At 43.9% G+C, this 19,039-nt stretch overlaps 1 protein-coding gene across 2 annotated transcripts in view; it reads right to left on the bottom strand.

Annotated features, from left to right (window-relative positions):
* marchf6 (membrane associated ring-CH-type finger 6) overlaps positions 1 to 19,039 on the bottom strand; it is a 72,706-nt gene that overhangs the window by 45,000 nt on the left and 8,667 nt on the right. The window lies entirely within an intron of this gene.

Here is a 19,039-nt window from a genome sequence, read left to right as displayed (position 1 = left end):
TCTTGATTAGTAAGGGTTTCAAGAGTGTAGGAAGGAACTGCAGATGCTGGTTTAAACCGAAGATAGACACAAAATGCTGGAATGACTCAGCAGGACAGGCAGCATCTCTGGAGAGAAGGAAAGAGATTGTGTGTCTATCTAGGTTGTCAAGAGTTATGGGGAGAAGGCAGGAGAATGGGGTTGAGAGGGAAAGATAGATCAGACATGACTGAATGACGTAGTAACCTTGATGGGCCGAATGGCCTAAGTCTGTTCCGACAACAGATGGACTGATGCGTTTTTGAAATAACGCGCTTGGTCCTTTAATACCCAGGCTTGATTCATGTGCTTGCATTTTGGGGATAATGCGCTCAAATTTACTGTTTAATTTACCTTTAATTTACACAATTTTGAATTACACTCCACTTTTCAAGCACACAACCCTTCCGCAAAACTCAAGGTGCCTGTATTCTGACAGTACAAACTAAAATATATCAACCACAATACAAAAACGGAAACCACAAATACTCTTCCAGTGTATGCACAAATCCATTTTCTACAAAACGTCACTTGCATTTATTTAGAATGTTTATGGCTAAAAAAGCTTTATTTATTGTAATTTTGCAGTAAAAATTTTGATTTCTGATCCCCAGTTTATTGACAAGAGGTTGCAACTCCCCTCCTTTTTAGGAATGGAGATGTGGAAAAAGAATAAAACAGGGAATAGCTTTATTCAAACCCAGAAAATTCACTCTCGTGCACTGTTGTGTAATGTGAACGATGTTGCAAGAATGTACATAATCATTAAGAAATACTTTCTACTGAAACTTGTGCAAAGAAATGCTTTTTACTGAAACTTGTGCCTACTCATTTGAGATGCCAAGTTCGAGTTTCTGTGGAGCTTAATAGACTGCATCATTCATTGTACAACGGTGAAGATTCATAATGTGGGAAACATGATATTGTGCCCAGATTCAACGTATTAGATAATACTGCGTTTATGGTGAAGCTCTGAATTATGGATAAAATAAAAGCTTTTAAACTAACATCAGGGTATACTATTTCATGCCGTATGAAAAACATTAGAAAGTATTTCTAGAAAGTACGTTACACTGATAATATATTGGAAGAAATATCACCTTTTATCAATTTTCTCAGACTATTGCATTGCAAATGTGTTAAATAATTGCATTTTAAGATTAGCACATCAGGTTAATGTACAATACAAAATCAATCATGGAACAGTTACTCCTGTTCCTTTTCAATGAGAGCACACTAATACCCCCGCACCTCCCAATTATGGCTATTGTAGTAATGGATAATCGTCCTTGCAGTAGTTATAAATCACTATGTAAAAATTTGAGCTGCGGAATGAAATTTACTCTCATGGAATTGATGTAAATAAAAACTTTTTTGTTTTTCAAACTCATTACTTGAACCATGCGGATGGGGCAAAATTGTGATGAAAATTGTTCTCTAGAAATGCAAACGACTCTGTAATGTGTAATTTCCATGTTTATTAAAAGCTACCTCAACAACTTTCAATAATTGTCAAGTTTGCCTGACAAGAAAACACCATAACAGTCCACAATGGCAATTTCACATCAAACAAAGGCGTCACCTGTGCATGCTTCAAGAAACAACCTTAATATCTTAAATCACAACTGAAATAGTCAGCAGAAAAAAAAAAATCAGAAAACTTATAGAGACAGAATTTTGAATTGCATCAACTATCTGCAAACTTTGCATCAACTATCTACAAACTTTGCTCAAACCTGTTGAAAGTAATTATTCAGAATCATTTAAAGAAAATCAAATGTCTGTACATGTTGGAAGCATTTCAGCCTGTTTGCCAATGAATTTATTATCTTCTACTTTAATACTAGTCTTTCTCCCAGATCATTCCCATCTACACTTTGAAGGCCACTATCATTTTGACTGCTCACAGCTGACTGGTCTCAGCCGACAGTCATTAATGTATGAATAATTTATTTAATTCCACTCAATTTTGAGTTCAAAGGCGTAGTTGTAGGATTTCACATGTCCAATCTACAACTAACTCTTTGGAATACACAGAACCGTCCTCCTTTCAAATTCTATTCAGGGTTTCTCCCCCTTCAACTTTTTGTGGGAAAATGACAACTATATTGATGCTGCTTCCTGTACTAAAAAAAATCATTTTTACTGAGAATATCTATGCTGCTCTCACCGTCACATTATGAACCGTGCAACGTTCATTTCTAACTCTTCCAGTTTCTGCATTCTCAATCTTGTGATGCATTAGCCATCTACATTCATTACAGGGCATTTTTACAATATTTGTCCCCACCTTGTCTTTTGGAAAGACTCCATTCCATTCTCCTAGTTCCTCCAGCTCTGCCACTGCTTCTTGGAAGACTTTCCTTACAAGACACCTCCAAAATGTCTCCCCCTTCTCATAAACTTGGTTTCTCCACTATTATAGTTCAAAGAGTATCACAGTACCTACCAACATTTCTGGTCTCAACTCTCTTCTTCCACCATAGGTTACCTGGACATTACCAGCCATCCTGCAAGCCTCCCATTTAACCAGAGAATACTTTGGATTTCTACAATCTTCAACAAGATTTCACCAACTGATACATCCCCTCCTCCCTTTACAGTACAGCAAAGGGAGCCCACACTTCCAGTAAATATTTCTTTAAATTGGGTACTTTGCCTTTTATGTTTGTATAAGAATGTCTATATGACAATCGATCAGTTATATCAAACTAGATTTTCCTCTCTAAAGCAGACGACAATTCTGCTTCACATTCCAGCATCGCCCTTGTTTACGGGTCTCAGCAACAACTCAGACTTGCATCTCACAACTTTTACATGGCCATTTATTTGTTTTCTCTCTTGCCTTAACTGCCTTCATTAATCTATCAACCAGACGTCTGTTTATTTGTGATTCACTTTAACAACCTCATCCTCTCAGAGATATTTATTTTCTCCTATTCATGCCCTATAATCTGCCTTACAAGTTAAAAGTAATTTGGTTTCTCATTTCTCAGTTCCAATGAAGGGTATTCAACCAGAAACATTAACTCCAGTTTGCTTTCCATGTATAATATGCCTGCTGTGTATTTCTAGCATTTTCTATTTATAATTCAGGTTAGTGTACATGTTGACTTCTTAAAATGTTTTGGTTGCTGCATCTGCAAAAGATAAATTATATTGACATATACTTATTGTCTGCAAAACTACATAACAGTTTAGTTTATTGTCATATGTACCAAGGTACAGTGAAACAGAAGTCTAATAAATTCTGTATCATACTTTCCTGGATATTGAAAAAAAGATACTCCTCATTGTGCCAAATGTTTACAACCCCTTAGAATCATTAACATTTTAGCTTTATTAAAAACTAAAACTTCGTATCTGCCTAACAATATTCCATAAAGAAACATTCTGGTTAATTTTTTTAAACTGTTTCACACATTATACCCAATGTCAGATGAATGGACTCTGAGCAGCTCCATTCTCATTTTATATAATATTTCATCAAATGAATATTCTTCCAAATCCAGAACGTCACAAAAATAAGTTTCCAGTTATTTGTCTTTCCGCAACCCAACCTTGTACAAGTGCAAAAGTAACAACTGATACAATGCTATTCTTGTGGAAATCTACGACTAGCACAGTTGTCAGGATCACAATGTGCCAAAAATGGAGACAACGTGATCTGGCTATTTGCACTTTTGCTGATAGGCAGTGATAAACTCATTTTTGCTAAAGAAGTATGAACTTAGTCTAGAAGGATTCATTTGCATGACTTCCCTGAAGTAAACTATTTTTAAACTTAACAAGGTAACTTTCATACCAGTTTAATTTAAACTTGGATGCAAAACAGTCATATCCAGCTTAGCATATTCCATGTTACTTAATCAGGAATACATCTAGATAGTTCAGATTATCAATGTGTGTTTCTGAAAAGCTTGAAGTTCTACCCAAACCAATTTGGCACATGTGCATATAAATTGAGAGAATTAAAATACTATTTTCAGTAAAACCAGTAATAAAATTCATACATTGAAATTCTGGTGAAATTAATCATTGGAAATACTCAGCAGGTGGAAAAAGATACAGAGTTAACACTGGAAGTCTGAGACTTTGTCTGAAATTATAGTGGGCATGTACAATTCTTAAAGGGCTTGCCGAAGTCTTTATTTCAGTTAATTCAAACTTCAAAGATAACAAGAGAACTTTCAAGTATACATTACCAGACAATAAAAAATGGACACAGATGGAAGCAGAAAAGTACAAATTATTGTGCAATTTTGCTGCAGATTATATGATTTGGCCAAAAAGAAATTAACATCTAGGCTAGGCTAATGCAACATACAAAAAATGTTACAATGAACCAAAGTTTGATTGCATCAAGCGGAATTATACGCAAGATGAAATCATAATTTCTTTGATCAGAACTGCAGAACATTTGGATATCTCGATTCAGGTTGAGCATTCCACAAGAGAACTGAAAACAAACTCAATTTCTACCCTCCCCATTAGAAATCACATTTTTGGGGTTCCCGGCAAATTTTAGCAGGGATAGCACAGGGCAGTTTGGTTCATTTAGTTGAGTTTGGTTTAGATTCAGATTCAGATTCAGATTCAATTTTAATTGTCATTGTCAGTGTACAGTACAGAGACAACGAAATGCATTTAGCATCTCCCTGGAAGAGCGTCATAACAAATGATTTGAATAAATAATAATAAGTGTCCGGGGGGGGGGGGGGGGGGGGGGGGGGGGGGGGGGGGGTGATTGGCAGTCACCGAGGTACGTTGTTGAGTAGAGTGACAGCCGCCGGGAAGAAGCTGTTCCTGGACCTCCTGGTTCGGCAACGGAGAGACCTGTAGCGCCTCCCGGATGGTAGGAGGGTAAACAGTCCATGGTTGGGGTGAGAGCAGTCCTTGGCGATGCTGAGCGCCCTCCGCAGACAACGCTTGCTTTGGACAGACTCAATGGAGGGGAGCGAGGAACCGGTGATGCGTTGGGCAATTTAGAGATACAGCATGGAAACAAGCCCTTCAATCACAACATTCAGGCCTACACACTAAAAGAGGCCAATTAACCTACAAACCCACGTCTTTGAGATGTAGGAGGCACCAGGAAGAAACCCACGCAGTCACAGTGAAAACATGCAAACTCCACACAAGCAGCAGCCGAGCCAGAATCAAACCCAAGTCTCTCGCACCGTGACGTTTTCAATCTTCATCTATCGCAGTTGATACCACTTTATAGTTAAGGTAGTACCCAATACCATGAGACTCTATGGTGTCCAGAATTAATACCAAAGAACTCCCAGGGTCATTGTTGCCCTTCCATATACCATCATCCAGCGAGAGGGCCTGAAACATCGGGCTGCCGTTGCGGCGACTGCTGAGGCCTCAAATAGGCCCCGACCACGGGTGAACATAGAGGAAGAGGACTGGACTTTGCTGCCTTCCCTCACAGTGGTAACCATTGTGGGGGGATGTTTTTATGTTTAATGTTAAATTCCTTAATGTTGTGTTTATTTTCATTAGTGTGCTGCAAATGGCAACTCAAATTTCACTACACCAATTGGTGTATGTGACAATAAAGGTCGTCTGTCTGTCTGTCTGTCTGTGTCTGTCTGTCTATTCTATCTATCTATCTATCTATCTAATATATAAAACTGTGTGCCTGTCGCCTGCCGTCCGTCCGGCTGCCTTTCTTCCTTTTGATTCGTTTCCATCGTGTGATGTCACAATGCCCAATGCTCGCAGATGTCCAATCACAATGCCCAATGCTCGCAGATGTCCAATCGGAATGGATCCATTTACATGGACGGCTGCCGGCTGCATTTCTTCCTTTGATTCACTGCAACTCCAAAACCAGACGCAGAATCGCCGACATCTTTTCCATTTCGGTAGAGATTTCACTTTTCTTTCTAAGTATCCGCTCCTCATTACATTTCGTCGTGTTTAAGTACACGTTTTTAATCAAATCCCTTCCCCCCCCTCCCCCCCCCAATATTTCAAAAATAAACTGGCTTCTCACCCATAGAAGCAGCACCAGCCCCAGTCCCTGGTGAACGTTCCAACGTGTGATGTCACAATGCCCGATGCTCACAGATGTCCAATCGGAATGGATTCATTTACATATGCCTTTGCAGGAGCCCCAGCCCCTGGTGAACGTTCCATTGTGTGATGTCACAATGCCCAATGTTCACATATGTCCAATCGGAACTTAAGAGGGAGTTAGATGTGGCCCTTGTGGCTAAAGGGATCAGGGGATATGGAGAGAAGGCAGGTACAGGATACTGAGTTGGATGATCAGCCATGATCATATTGAATGGTGGTGCAGGCTCAAAGGGCCGAATGGCCTACTCCTGCACTTAATTTCTATGTTTCCCTCTCCTCACCTCTCCCACCCATCCCTCTCTCCCCACCCCCCTTCCCTCTCTACCCCACCCCCTTCCCTCTCTCCCCCCCGCCCCCTTCCCCTACCGCTCTGTCCCTCTTCCACCACTCCACTACCCCTCCCTCCCCACTCTTCCACCCCTCTCCCCTTACCCCACCCCTCTCTCTTCCCCTCCCTTTCCCTCTCTCCCCCACCCCTTCCTCTTACCCCTCTGTTCCTCTTCCACCACTCCCCCGTCCCTCTTCCACCACTCCCGCTACCCCTCCCTCCCTCCCCACTCTTCCGCTTCTCTCCCCCTTCTCTCCTCCCCCCTCCCTCTCCCATCCCTCTCTCCCCCACCCCCTTCCCTCTCTCCCCCACCCCCTCCACTCTCCCTCCCCACTCTTTCCCCTCTCTCCCCCCACCTCTCCCCCTCCCTCCCCATCCCCCCCCTCTCTCCCCATCCCCCTCTCTCACCCCCTACCCCGCTCTCCTTTCTCTCCCAAATCTGTCCCGTTACCTCCTCCTCCTCTCCCCTCCCTCCCATCTTCTCACCCCCTACCCCGCTCTCCTTTCTCTCCCAAATCTGTCCCGTTTCCTCCTCCTCCTCCTCTCCCCTCTTCTCACCCCCCCCCCCCCCCCCCCTCTGTGTTTGGGGGGTGGTTAATGTGAGTGTGATGCCGCAGCCCCCCCCCCCCCCCCAATATTTCAAAAAATACTGGCTTCTCACCCATAGAAGCAGCCCCAGCCCCTGGTGAACGATCCATTGTGTGATGTCACAATGGCCAATGCTCAAAGACATTGTTGCCATAGAGGGGAGTACAGAGAAGGTTCACCAGACTGATTCCTGGGATTTCATATGAAGAAAGACTGGATAGACTCGCCTTGTCCTCGCTAGATTTTAGAAGATTGAGGGGGTATCTTATAGAAACTTACAAAATTCTTAAGGGGTTGGACAGGCTAGATGCAGGAAGATTGTTCCAGATGTTGGGGAAGTCCAGAACAAGGGGTCAGTTTAAGGATAAGGGGTAAATCTTTTAGGACCGAGATGAGAAAAAACATTTTTCACACAGAGAGTGGTGAATCTCTGGAATTCACTGGCACAGAAGGTAGTTGAGGACAGTTCATTGGCTATATTTAAGAGGGAGTTGAATCTGGCCCTTGTGGCTAAAGGGATCAGGGGGTATGGAGAGAAGGCAGGTACAGGATACTGAGTTGGATGATCAGCCATGATCATATTGAATGGTGGTGCAGGCTCGAAGGGCCAAATGGCCTACTTTGGACTTAATTTCTGTTTCCCTCTCCTCCTCCCTCTCCCACCCATGCCTCTCTCCCCCACCCCCCTTCCCTCTCTACCACCACCCCTTCCCCCTACCCCTCTGTCCCTCTTCCACCACTCCCCCTACCCCTCCCTCCCCACTCTTCCACTTCTATCCCCTTAACCCCACCCCTCTCCCTCCCCCACCCCTTCCCCTACCCCTGTCCCTCTTCCACCACTCCCCTATCCCTCTTCCACCACTCCCGCTACCCCTCCCTCCCTCCTCTCCCCCTTCTCTCCTCACCCCTCTCCCATCCTCTTTCCCCCACCCTTCCCTCTCTACCCCACCCCCTTCCCTCTCTCCCCGGCCCCCTTCCCCCTATCCCTCTTCCATCACTCCCCCAACCCCTCTCCTCCTCCCTCCCCACTCTTCCACTTCTCTCCCCCTTCCCCTTCACTCTCCCTCCCCACTCTTTCCCCTCTCTCCCCCCACCCCTCTCCCCCTCCCTCCCCCACATCTCTCTCCCCATCTCTCACCCCCTACCCCGCTCTCCTTTCCCTCCCAAATCTATCCCGTTTCCTCCTCCTCCTCTCCCCTCCCTCCCCTCTTCTCACCACCCCTCTCCCCCCACAAACGCCGTTGGGGAAACAGACCCAACGGGTCTGCACTTGGTCTAGTATATAACTAAAACTCTGATCTTGTGCTCTTGCAGTTTGCGAGTTTTTTCTATTTTCGCAAAAACGGTATGCAATAGCGCTACGACTTTTCGCCAGCTCACTCACTGTTCTCCTGTGCTGCGAGTGCACCAAGTTTAGTTCCGATCGGTAGTATATGGTAAACGTTAGCGAGGTTTAAAAGTCGTAAAAATCGCGCGTGCGTAGATCGATGTCCTATCCTGCCAGTCAGCACTGCACGGATTGGTCCATTCCCCGGTCACTCCCCGGGACAGTCCGCCCCTTCCTGTGCCATTGCGTCTTTACTGGAGCTGAGGATGGCCGGCGGAAGTCTCCAACCAGACGCCATTGTCGGAGGGACAAGAAGCGACCCGGCCTGGCGGAGAGTCTGATCTCGACGGAGCGCTTCCAGCGAGCGCTGAGTCCCAAACGCACCATCATCGCAACGCCCTGTAGCTCTAGCCCCTTCCCCTCTGGTCCCCTGCGCTGGCTCCTGCCCCCCTCCCCCGTGATATCCCCCTCTCCCCCATGGCTCTTCCCCGTCTTTTCTCCGAGCTCTTCCCCCACCCGCTTACACACCCCCTTCCCCCCCACCCTCCCCCCACAATATTGTGTTGGGGAATGGGTTGCGTTGGGGGACCAGGTCTCGTGTCCCACTTAGTCTAGTAATTCATATCAAGGAGTGATCTTGGCCAACCCAGCCCAAACAGGTGATTTTATGCAGTATTGTGGTCGTCTGCAGAACTGCATCCATACACCCTCACCATCAAGCAAATGACCAAACCTGGATGAACAAGGCTTGGGAAAACATGCTAAGAATAGTAATATACATACGTACGGGCATACATACGTGCATGCCTGGAAGTTAAAAGCAGCGTTGGCAAACAGCTGAAGCAGCTTGAGGTAGTAAGTTAGGGGATCCCACAACCAAATGATGAGATCCCATTTGGTGTGTCTGCTGAATTCAATCACGAATGTGGCAGAGCATCCTCCTCCAGTTAATTACTTAATTGCCCAGCAAAAGAATCACAAGGCTGAAGCATTTGCTACCATATTCAGGTGGATGAACTCCTTGGGTCCATGTGGGTACCAATGATGTAGGTGGAACGAGGAAAGAGGCTCTGCTAAGGGAATTTGCACAGTTAGGCACCAAATTGAAAAGCAGAACCAAAGAGGTAATAATCTCTGGATTGCTACCTGAGTTGCGTGCAAATTGCCATACGGTTGAGAAGTTTAAAGAGTTGAACGTGCGACTCAAAGACTGGTATGGAAGAAGCGGGCTTGAATTTGTGGGGCATTGGCACCAGTATGGGGGAGGGAGCTGTTCTGATGGGACAGATGCCATTTGAACCCGGCCGAGACCAGAGTCCTGGCAACCGTATAACCAAGGCCATAGATTGAGCTTTAAACTAATTCAATTCAATTCAATTCAAAGCACTTTATTCGTCCCCGAGGGGCAATTTAAAAGGGCGCATTACAGTAGCTTTTTAAAAAGGGACACAATCAACAAACATAAGCAGCACGCATACTGCACAATCAACCAACACACGCATTTCACAGACACACTGCACAATCACACAACACACACCGCACATCAACATTCAACACATAGTAATAGTTTTTAAAATGCTTCCTTAGTGCTTCAATTAAAAAGTGCATATAGAAGGTTATTTCATTTCATATGTTCATGAGTCAGTGATCAGCATTAAGAAGCTGGACAGCCCTGGGGATGAAGGTTGCCTTCCTCCTCTGTGTCCGGCAACCCGGGGGGGGGGGGGGGGTCAACAAATTGGAAATGTATGGGTGGAGTTGTAGTGACATTGCAGCACTACAGGACAGTGTGCTACACCAACAATTTGGAAGGTGGGATGCTTATTAATGATTATTTATAAATGAAAAAGTTGTAATGGGAACCAAAATATTTCTGGCGACATGCAGCAAGATCCAGATAATAATCAGCCTAGACTGGACATGTAGCAAGATGTGTTTACTCCACACAACTGCCAAACAGTGATCTCTGCTTATGTTTAAGAAGGAACTGCAGATACTGGAAAATTGAAGGTAGACAAAAATGCTGGAGAAACTCAGCGAGTGAGGCAGCATCTATGGAGCGAAGGAAATGCTGGAAAATTGAAGGTAGACAAAAATGCTGGAAAAACTCAGCGGGTGAAGCAGCATCTGCTTTCTCCTCCCCTTCCCAGCTCTCCCTCAACCCACTGTCTCCACCTCTTCCTAGGTTCTTCTCGCATCCCACCACCTTCACATCAGTCTGAAGAAGGGTTTTGACCCGATACGTCATCTATTTCCTTCGCTCCATAGATGCTGCCTCACCCGCTGAGTTTCTCCAGCATTTTTGTCTATGTTTAGGTTCATTATTGTCACATGTACCAAGCTATGTGAAAAGCAAACTCCAATGGGGAAGATATGAATTGGACAGTACCCTAGCTTATGGAAGGACCGTTTGGAAGTCCGGTGACAGACCGGAAGATGCTGTTCCTGAGCTTGATTATGTTTGTACCATTTGTTCAACAGGAACAGGGAGAAAGAAACACAGACTGGGGTGGGACAGGTCTTTGATTATGTTGTCTGCTTTCCCACGGCAGCGTGAAGTTTAGATGGGGTCAATGGTGGGGCTTCTGGTCTGTGGTAGACTGGGATACATCTACAATTCTCTGCAATTTCTCGCAGTCTTGGGCAGAGCTGTTCCCAAATCAATGGTGCATCTGTAGCAGTTTGTAGGAACAACAATGACCATTATCTTACTTTAGTAGGTAGTGACACTGACACTGTTAAACAACACATCATCAAAACCATGCTGTTCACCAATGATCAGAAGCTTAACTGGACCAACAACATTGAAACTTAACGAATAGAGAAAGGTCTGGATCAAGTGCATGTGGAGCGGATGTTTCCACTAGTGGGAGAGTCTAGGACCAGATGCCATAGCCTCAGAATAAAAGGACATACCTTTGGAAAAGACACGAGGAGGAATTTCTTTTTTCTGTTTTTTTTCCACCCAGAGAGTTGTGAATCTGTGGAATTCTCTCCCGCAGAAGCCGGTGGAGGCCAATTCTCTGGATGCTTTCAAGAGAATTAGATAGAGCTCTTAAAGATAGCGGAGTCAAGGGATATGGGGAGAAGGCAGGAACGGGGTACTGATTGTGGACAATCAGTCATGAACACAGTGACTCGAAGGGCCGAATGGCCTACTCCTGCACATATTGTCTATTACTTGAGACTGAGTCATCTGCAGTAAGGGAACATGAGGAACCTGGTAGGATAATCTCTGCATGTTTGGATTGTGCTGATCTAGCACTCAAATTCAACAGCGCCCAAGACAAAGGAACAAGCTTACTCTGTAACCATAATCATAATAGCAATTTATTAGCCAAGTATGTTTTGCAACATACGAGGAATTTGATTTGCCATACTGTCATACCAATAAAGAGCAACAAGACACCCAAATAAATTTTTAACATGAACATCCACCACAGCGAATCCCCCACATTCCTCACTGTGATGGAAGTCCAATCTTCTTCCCTTCTTTGTTCTCCCGTGGTCGGGGCACTCGAACCGACCGTTGTCAGGGCGATCCTGGCTCCCGCAGCCAGGGGTCGAGCCCTCCGTGTCGGGGTGATCAAGCTCCCGCATCGGGGGATCTCAGCTAGTTGCGGGCAAGTTGGGCCTGCTTCCACACTGTATCACTCTATGACTCTAGAACAACTTTTGTGACGTGCCTTTTGACAATGTAACATCATGGCAGTAGTGCACATTATCTACCCCCATCAATTTAAAAATCAGCAATGGAATTGCAGATTGGATGCAGCCCCATCCATCAAACAGACCAGCCCCCCCACCATCAACTCCGTGTACACTTCATGCAGCCTCTGAAAAGCAGCCAACATAATCAAGGATTTTTTTCACCCCAGCATTTCCCTCTTCTGCTTTCTCCCATCAGGCAAAATATACAAAAGCTTGAAAACACATACCATCAGATTCCAGAACAGTTTCTTCCCTGCTAATATCAGTCTACTGAATGGCCCTCCTGTAAGCTAGGGCGTACCCCCACCTTCCAATCTACCTCTTTGCAGACATTGGACATTTTCTCTAACATAAGACTATAATTCTTCAGACTACAATATATTCTGCACTCTGGTATTTCTCTTTGCACTATGCATTGTGCTTATGTATGACTTGATTGTTCTCATGTACAGTATGACTCGACTGGATAGCATGCAAACAAAGCTTCTCACTGTATCCTGGTACACGTGGCAACAATAAACCAATACAAAAGCAATACTAAATAGAGGCCCTGTGAGTCAAGTATAGATGTTTGTAAAATCCACATAAAATGGTAACAAGGAACACGATAAAGACATTCTGCATCCAAATTATTCAGAATAGTTTGACGGCTAAATACCGAGTTAATTATTTACATCTAACCTAACTAAAAATACTTCCATGTTCACGTTTGTTTTTCAGCCACCCTTTTCTGATCACTTCCACAAATGTTCCAACTCACCTCATTCTAGCCCAAAGTACATGGCTTCTACACAAACAAGTTTACGTCAGGAAATCTAAGCAAACAAATCAGCTTTATATACATTGGAATCATGCCCTAGGAAGCATTTTGGCTGAAAAGGTAAGATCCTGAAAAATCTATGATTCAGTTATTTGTATGCAGTCTTTTTTCTAAAGGGCCTGTTCCATTTAGGCGATTTTGTTAGGCGACTGCCAGCGACTAGGCTGTCACCACAGTCGCCGGGGTGTCGCCTGTATGGTCGTGAGTAGTCTCCTCAGTTGCCCAAAAAGAGTCATAGCTTTTTTCTGGTCGCCACTGGATTTTGAAATGTTCAAAACATTTCGCCGACAGTCGGTGACTGTGGCCTTGTCGTAGTTTGTCTTCTCCTGACGTAGGTGCTGTCGTAGGTTTTCGCCAGGATGGCGTAGATTGTCGCCAGGATGATGTAGATTGTTGCCAGGATGGCGTAGGTTGTTGCCGGTGCTGACTTCGGTGAATTCTATTGTCATAGTCACCGGCAGTCGACAAAAACATTGCCTAAGTGGGACAGGCCAATTAATCCAGTCGCCAGTTTTTCGGCGACCTGTTACGACTATGTCTGTTGCCGGCAGTCACCTAAAAAATCGCCTAGTGGGACAAGCCCTATTGGCAGTCCGTTAAGAACAAGGATCACTTACTTCCACTTCAGTCTTTGGGATTCTGAGGTGGCTGGAGTGAGAATTGAAAACTTCCAAAGACGGGGCATGCAGGTGTGCAGTTTTCAAGATGCTGCACTCTTTTCACCGTTTCAATATGTTCTCAATATCAACCTGGCTCCGATTCTTTCACTCAGAGGATATATGGAACGAGCAGCCAGAGAAGGTGGTGAGGCAGCTACTATAACAGCATTTAAAAGACACTTGGACTGGGTACATGGATAGGGAAGGTTTTGAGATATATGAACCAAATGCAGGCTTAGATGGGGCATTTGGTCAGCACGAACTACTTCGACCAAAAGGTGTGTTTCTGTGCCACATTATTCTGACTTTATTCAGGATGACTTTAGCTGGTCAAAGGCAAGAATTACAATAAAAGGGGGATTCAGAATTCCCGTCCCACTGCAAATTTGAGCACATCTGTCATGTCCCTACACCAAACCTCTTCCTGCCACTTCACCTCCATCCTCTGCTGCTCACCTAGTCTGAAGAAGGGTCTCGACCCAAAATGTTTTATTGTGTCTATCTTCACCCAGTGATTTCTTCCTGTAACAGACGTTGAAATAGGACGTTGTGTTCAAGAAGGAACTGCAGATGCCGGAAAATCGAAGGTACACAAAAATGCTGGAGAAACTCAGCGGGTGCAGCAGCATCTATGGAGCGAAGGAAATAGGCAACGTTTCGGGCCGAAACCCTTCTGGTGTCAGACACACAAACAACATAACCTGCCTAATAGAACCGACTAGAGAGTAACTTGGGCCTCGTTGCTGGGATGTTGATACGAGTTTACTTATCCTCATAATGAATCTAAAATATTTGGTCGAGGGCCTTTTTCCTGCTGATGTTGAATGCAAAGCTTCTTGTACACTTCAGTGATCGTTTCAACAACGGCTTGGCGCGTAGACGACCAGCACGCACAAACAAAAATGTTGCCTGCATACTGCAGTGTGACTACTAAGGTTGAGGTGACCTTGGTTCTGGAGTGTAGTCACTACAGATTTAACAGGTTCCCATTAATTCTGAAGATTTGCTCCTCTCTCATGGAACGTTTGTTGAACGCAAAGCACAGAATTACATTTGGATTCATATTACTACCCACAGCATTTTCATATCTCAAAGAGAAGATTCCTCAGGTTGCCAGTACCTTCGTTTTTTTCCCTACCTTTATATACTATTGCAAGTTGTTTGGTTGACTACAGCAAAGCTGTTTAGTTTATTTTATTGAATTTTGCATTTGTTAATGGTGAAGAATGGGGGTAGGACTTGACAAGCATAGGCTTCTTCCTATCCCTTTTCGAACGAGTCTAATGTGTATTATGTTGAAATTGGCTTTTGATTTTTTAATTTATGTATGTACATATATGTTATGTATATGTATATGTGTGTATATGTGTATATGTATGTATGTATATATGTACATGTATGTGTGTATGTATTTATGTATATATATATGTATATATATAATTTTCCTTTTATTTATTCATTTTCATCTTTTCTTTTCTTCTTTTTTTTAATCGTTCGAAATAAAGATAAAGAAAATAAAGAAATAAAGCCATAGACATTGTCTTTATGGACTTCAAGACATTTGTTAGGGTTTCACGTGGTTGGCTTCTCTGGCAGGTTAGATCACTTGGGATCACAGCCAATTGGATGGAGGATTTGCTTTGTGTGGTGATGGTGGAAGGTTGTTTTTCAGGACCATGACTAGTCGCATGCCTTAGGGATCGTTGCTAGACCCCTTTATTTGTGGTTTATAGCAACAATTTGGATGATAATGCACAAGGAACGATTAGTAAGTTTGCAGATGACACTAAAGTGGGTGTTATCATAGATAGCATAGGTGGTTATCATAAATTATAGCGGGATCTTGATCAGCTTAGCAAGTGCGATGAGGAATGGATAATGGAGTAAATTCAGAGAAGCGCGAGCCATTGTATTTTGGGAAGCCAAATCAGCACAGGACACTTATAGCGAATGGCAGGACCTTGGGGAATGTTGTAGAGCAGAGGGATCTGCAGGTGGACAGTTTCTTGAAAGTAGTGTCGCAGGTAGATAAGAGTGGTCAAGAAGGGTTCTGGTACATTGGCCTTCGTCAGGGTATCGAGTATAGCAGTAGGGATGTTATGTTACAATTGTACAATGCGTTGGTGAGGCTGCATTTGGAGGATTGTATTCAGGTTTGGACATCTTGCTGTGGGAAAGTTGTTGTTAAGCTGGAAAGAGTGCAGAGACGATTTACAGGGATGTTGCTCGGACTTGAGGGCCTGAGTTATGGGGAGAGGTTGGGCAGGCTAGGACTTTATACCTTGGAGTGCAGGAGGATGAGGTGATATTAGAGGTGAATAAAATCATGGTGGGAATAGAAAGGGTGAATGAACAGGGTCTATTACCCAGCATTGAGGAATCAAAAGAACTAGGTTTAAGGTGAGAGGGGGATTATTTAATAGGAATCTGTGGGACGACATTTTCACAGAGAGGGTTGTAGGTACGTGGAATGAGCTGTCAGAGGAGATAGTTGATGCAGGTACTATCACAGCATTTAAAAGACATTTGGAAAGGTACATGGATAGGAATGGTTTGGAAGGATATGGACCAAAAGCAGACAGCTTGGACTAATGTAGATGGTACATCTTGGTCGACATGAGCAAGTTGGGCCTAAGGTTCTGTTTCAATGTTGTATGACTATGACTCTGTCTGTTCAAACGATGGCCCGTGGAATTAAAGGCTTCACTCTAGGATAGCAGTCTGAAGAAGGGTTTCAGCCCGAAACGTTGCTATTTCCTTTGCTCCATAGATGCTGCTGCACCCGCTGAGTTTCTCCAGCATTTTTGTGTACCTACTTATATATATATGTTTATATTTCTTTCTAGTTTATTTCTTCCTTTGAATGACTGCTCTTAGCACATCTTTTTCATTGATGAAAAACCCAAAGTATAATCATTAAAATTAGTTTGCTCAGCTATGTAATATAAAAATTAAAAGGGAAATCGATTTAAACTTCACATACAAAACTCTCAAGATTCCCAGTGTGTGCCACACAATTGGCCATTAACAAGGTCAAAGAAAAAAAGCTTAGTCTATGAAGTCAGCTAAAGCAAAAGTTTTTCCCAAATCGGATCTTCAGTTTAATTTATCTTACTTTAGTTAGTGTAGTGGTCCAATACAACAGATATTATCCAAAGATAAGGATTGTAAACTTGGTGAAGATGTATTGCTCTCAATTGTAATTCATTTATAAATTGACCTACTTAATTTGTAACATGGTGGAAATTGCAGATCCCACACAATCAGACCTCTATTGCAATTCAGCAGATTCCCTGGTCTACAAGCCTACATTTCAAAAGGTGATCTGCAGTCCAACTCCACATACAATACAATACAATACCATTTATTTGTCATTTGAACCTCACATGAGGTTCAAACGTAATTTGGTTTCTTCGTAGAAAGGAAACCCATGTCTCTGCGTAGAAAGGAATTGCAGATGCTGGTTTACATAGATGATAGACACAAAATGCTGGAGTATGCTGCCTGACCTGCTGAGTTACTCCAGCATTTTGTGTCTATCCACGAGTCTCTGGTCTTCTTTCTCAGTGACTTTTACAGATTACCACGACTTAAATCTGGCATTATTTATACAATTATGCAGAAGGTCAGGTTCCTCTTAAAACACCCCACTACTGACCAATAATATGGTGTGCTTGGGGATGTGAAGAACAGCCACATGGTTTAAGTTCAGGAGTGCAAGTTGCATTTCCAAAATAAAATCACAGTGCCATTATCCAACATTATACCCACATCTCCCGCTTCCCTTAATATTTTATGAAGGGTTTGAATACCATCATCTCCTACAAGATGAAAGCAGGAGGCAGCTCAAGCGACAGCGAAGCATCACTCCCTGAAGAGCTCAATGCGTTCTACGCATGCTTTGATAGGGAGACCACTGATGTGCCTTTCCGAGTCCCCATACGCCCTGATGGTATTACAGTCACAGTGGCCGACGTCAGAAGATCCTTCAGGAGGGTGAAACCTCGGAAAGCGCCTGAACCTGATTGTATTCCCGGTTGTGTTCTCAAAACCTGATCAACTGGCTGGGGGGGGTTTACAGACATTTTTAACCTCTCACTACTGAGTTCTGAGGTTCCCACCTGCTTTAAGTGGGCATCAATAATATCGGTACCCAAGAAGAGTAAGGTGACGTGCCTCAACGACCAGTGGCACTAAAACGTCTGTGGTGATGAAGTGCTTTGAGAGGTTGGTTATAGTGGATATCAACTCCTACCTCAACAAGAACATCGACCCATTACAGTTTGCCTACCATCACAACAGGTCAACGGAGGATGCAATCTCACTGGCTCTCCACCCCTCATTGGACCACTTGGACAATGAAAACACTTACATCAGGCTGTTGTTTATAGACTACAGCTCAGCGTTCAATACCATCATCCCCCCCAAGTTGGTTACCAAGCTCACGGAACTGGGTCTCTGTGCATCCCTCTGCAATTGGATCCTCGACTTCCTCATCCAGACATCTGTTCGAATTGGCAGAAATACTTCATCCTCAGTAACAATCAGTACGGGAGCACCTCAAGGCTGCGTGCTCACCGCCCTGCTCTACTTACTCTATACTCATGACAATGTAGCCGGACATAGTGCGAACTCCATCTTCAAGTTCGCTGACGACGCTACCGTTGTTGGACAAATTACAGCTGGTGATGGGTCAGAGTATAGAATTGAGATCGATTGATTGACCAAATGGTGCCACCACAACAACCTGGCTCTCAATATCAGTGCAATCAATGAACTGATTGTGGACTTTGGAAGAGGAAGGATGAGGACCCACAATCCTGTTTATATCAACGGGACAATGGTTGAGAGAGTCAAAAACTTCAAATTCCTGGGCTTGCATATTTCTGAAGATCTTTCCTGGGCCCAATTATAAATAAAGCACATCAATGCCTCTATTTCCTGAGAAGATTAAGGAGATTTGGTATGTCAAAGAGGATTCTCTTGAACTTCTACAGGCGTACAGTAGAGAGCATATTGACTGGTTGCATCATGGCCTGCTTCGGCAACTTGAACGTCCAAGAGCGGAAAAGACCTCAAAAAGTTGTGAACACTGCCCAGTCCATCATTGGCTCTGACCTCCCCAACATCGAAGGGATTTATCGGAGTCACTGCCTCAAAAAGGCAGCCAGCATCATCAGAGACCCACACCATCCTGGCCACACACTCATTTCACCACTGCCATTGGGAAGAAGGCACAGGAGACTGAAAACTGTAACGTCCAGGAACAGCTTCTTCCCTGCAGCAATTAGGCTATTAAGCACTACAACCTCAAATAATCTCTGAACTACAATCAGGGATCTAAATTAGCGGTTGCCCGTGTGCCAATGGCCACCTAAAATGCCACCGGGCAACCTAAATGCCGAGTCATTTTGCCCGGCTTGGCACTGCAGATACTGGTTTATACCAAAGATAGATTCAAAAAATTGGAATAATTCAGCGGGTCAGGCAGCATATCT

This window comes from Amblyraja radiata, chromosome 2, assembly GCF_010909765.2.
Source record: "Amblyraja radiata isolate CabotCenter1 chromosome 2, sAmbRad1.1.pri, whole genome shotgun sequence".
NCBI lineage: Eukaryota > Metazoa > Chordata > Chondrichthyes > Rajiformes > Rajidae > Amblyraja > Amblyraja radiata.
The sequence above is the reverse complement of the archived record's forward strand: the minus strand, read 5'-3'. Positions and strand labels throughout refer to the sequence as shown.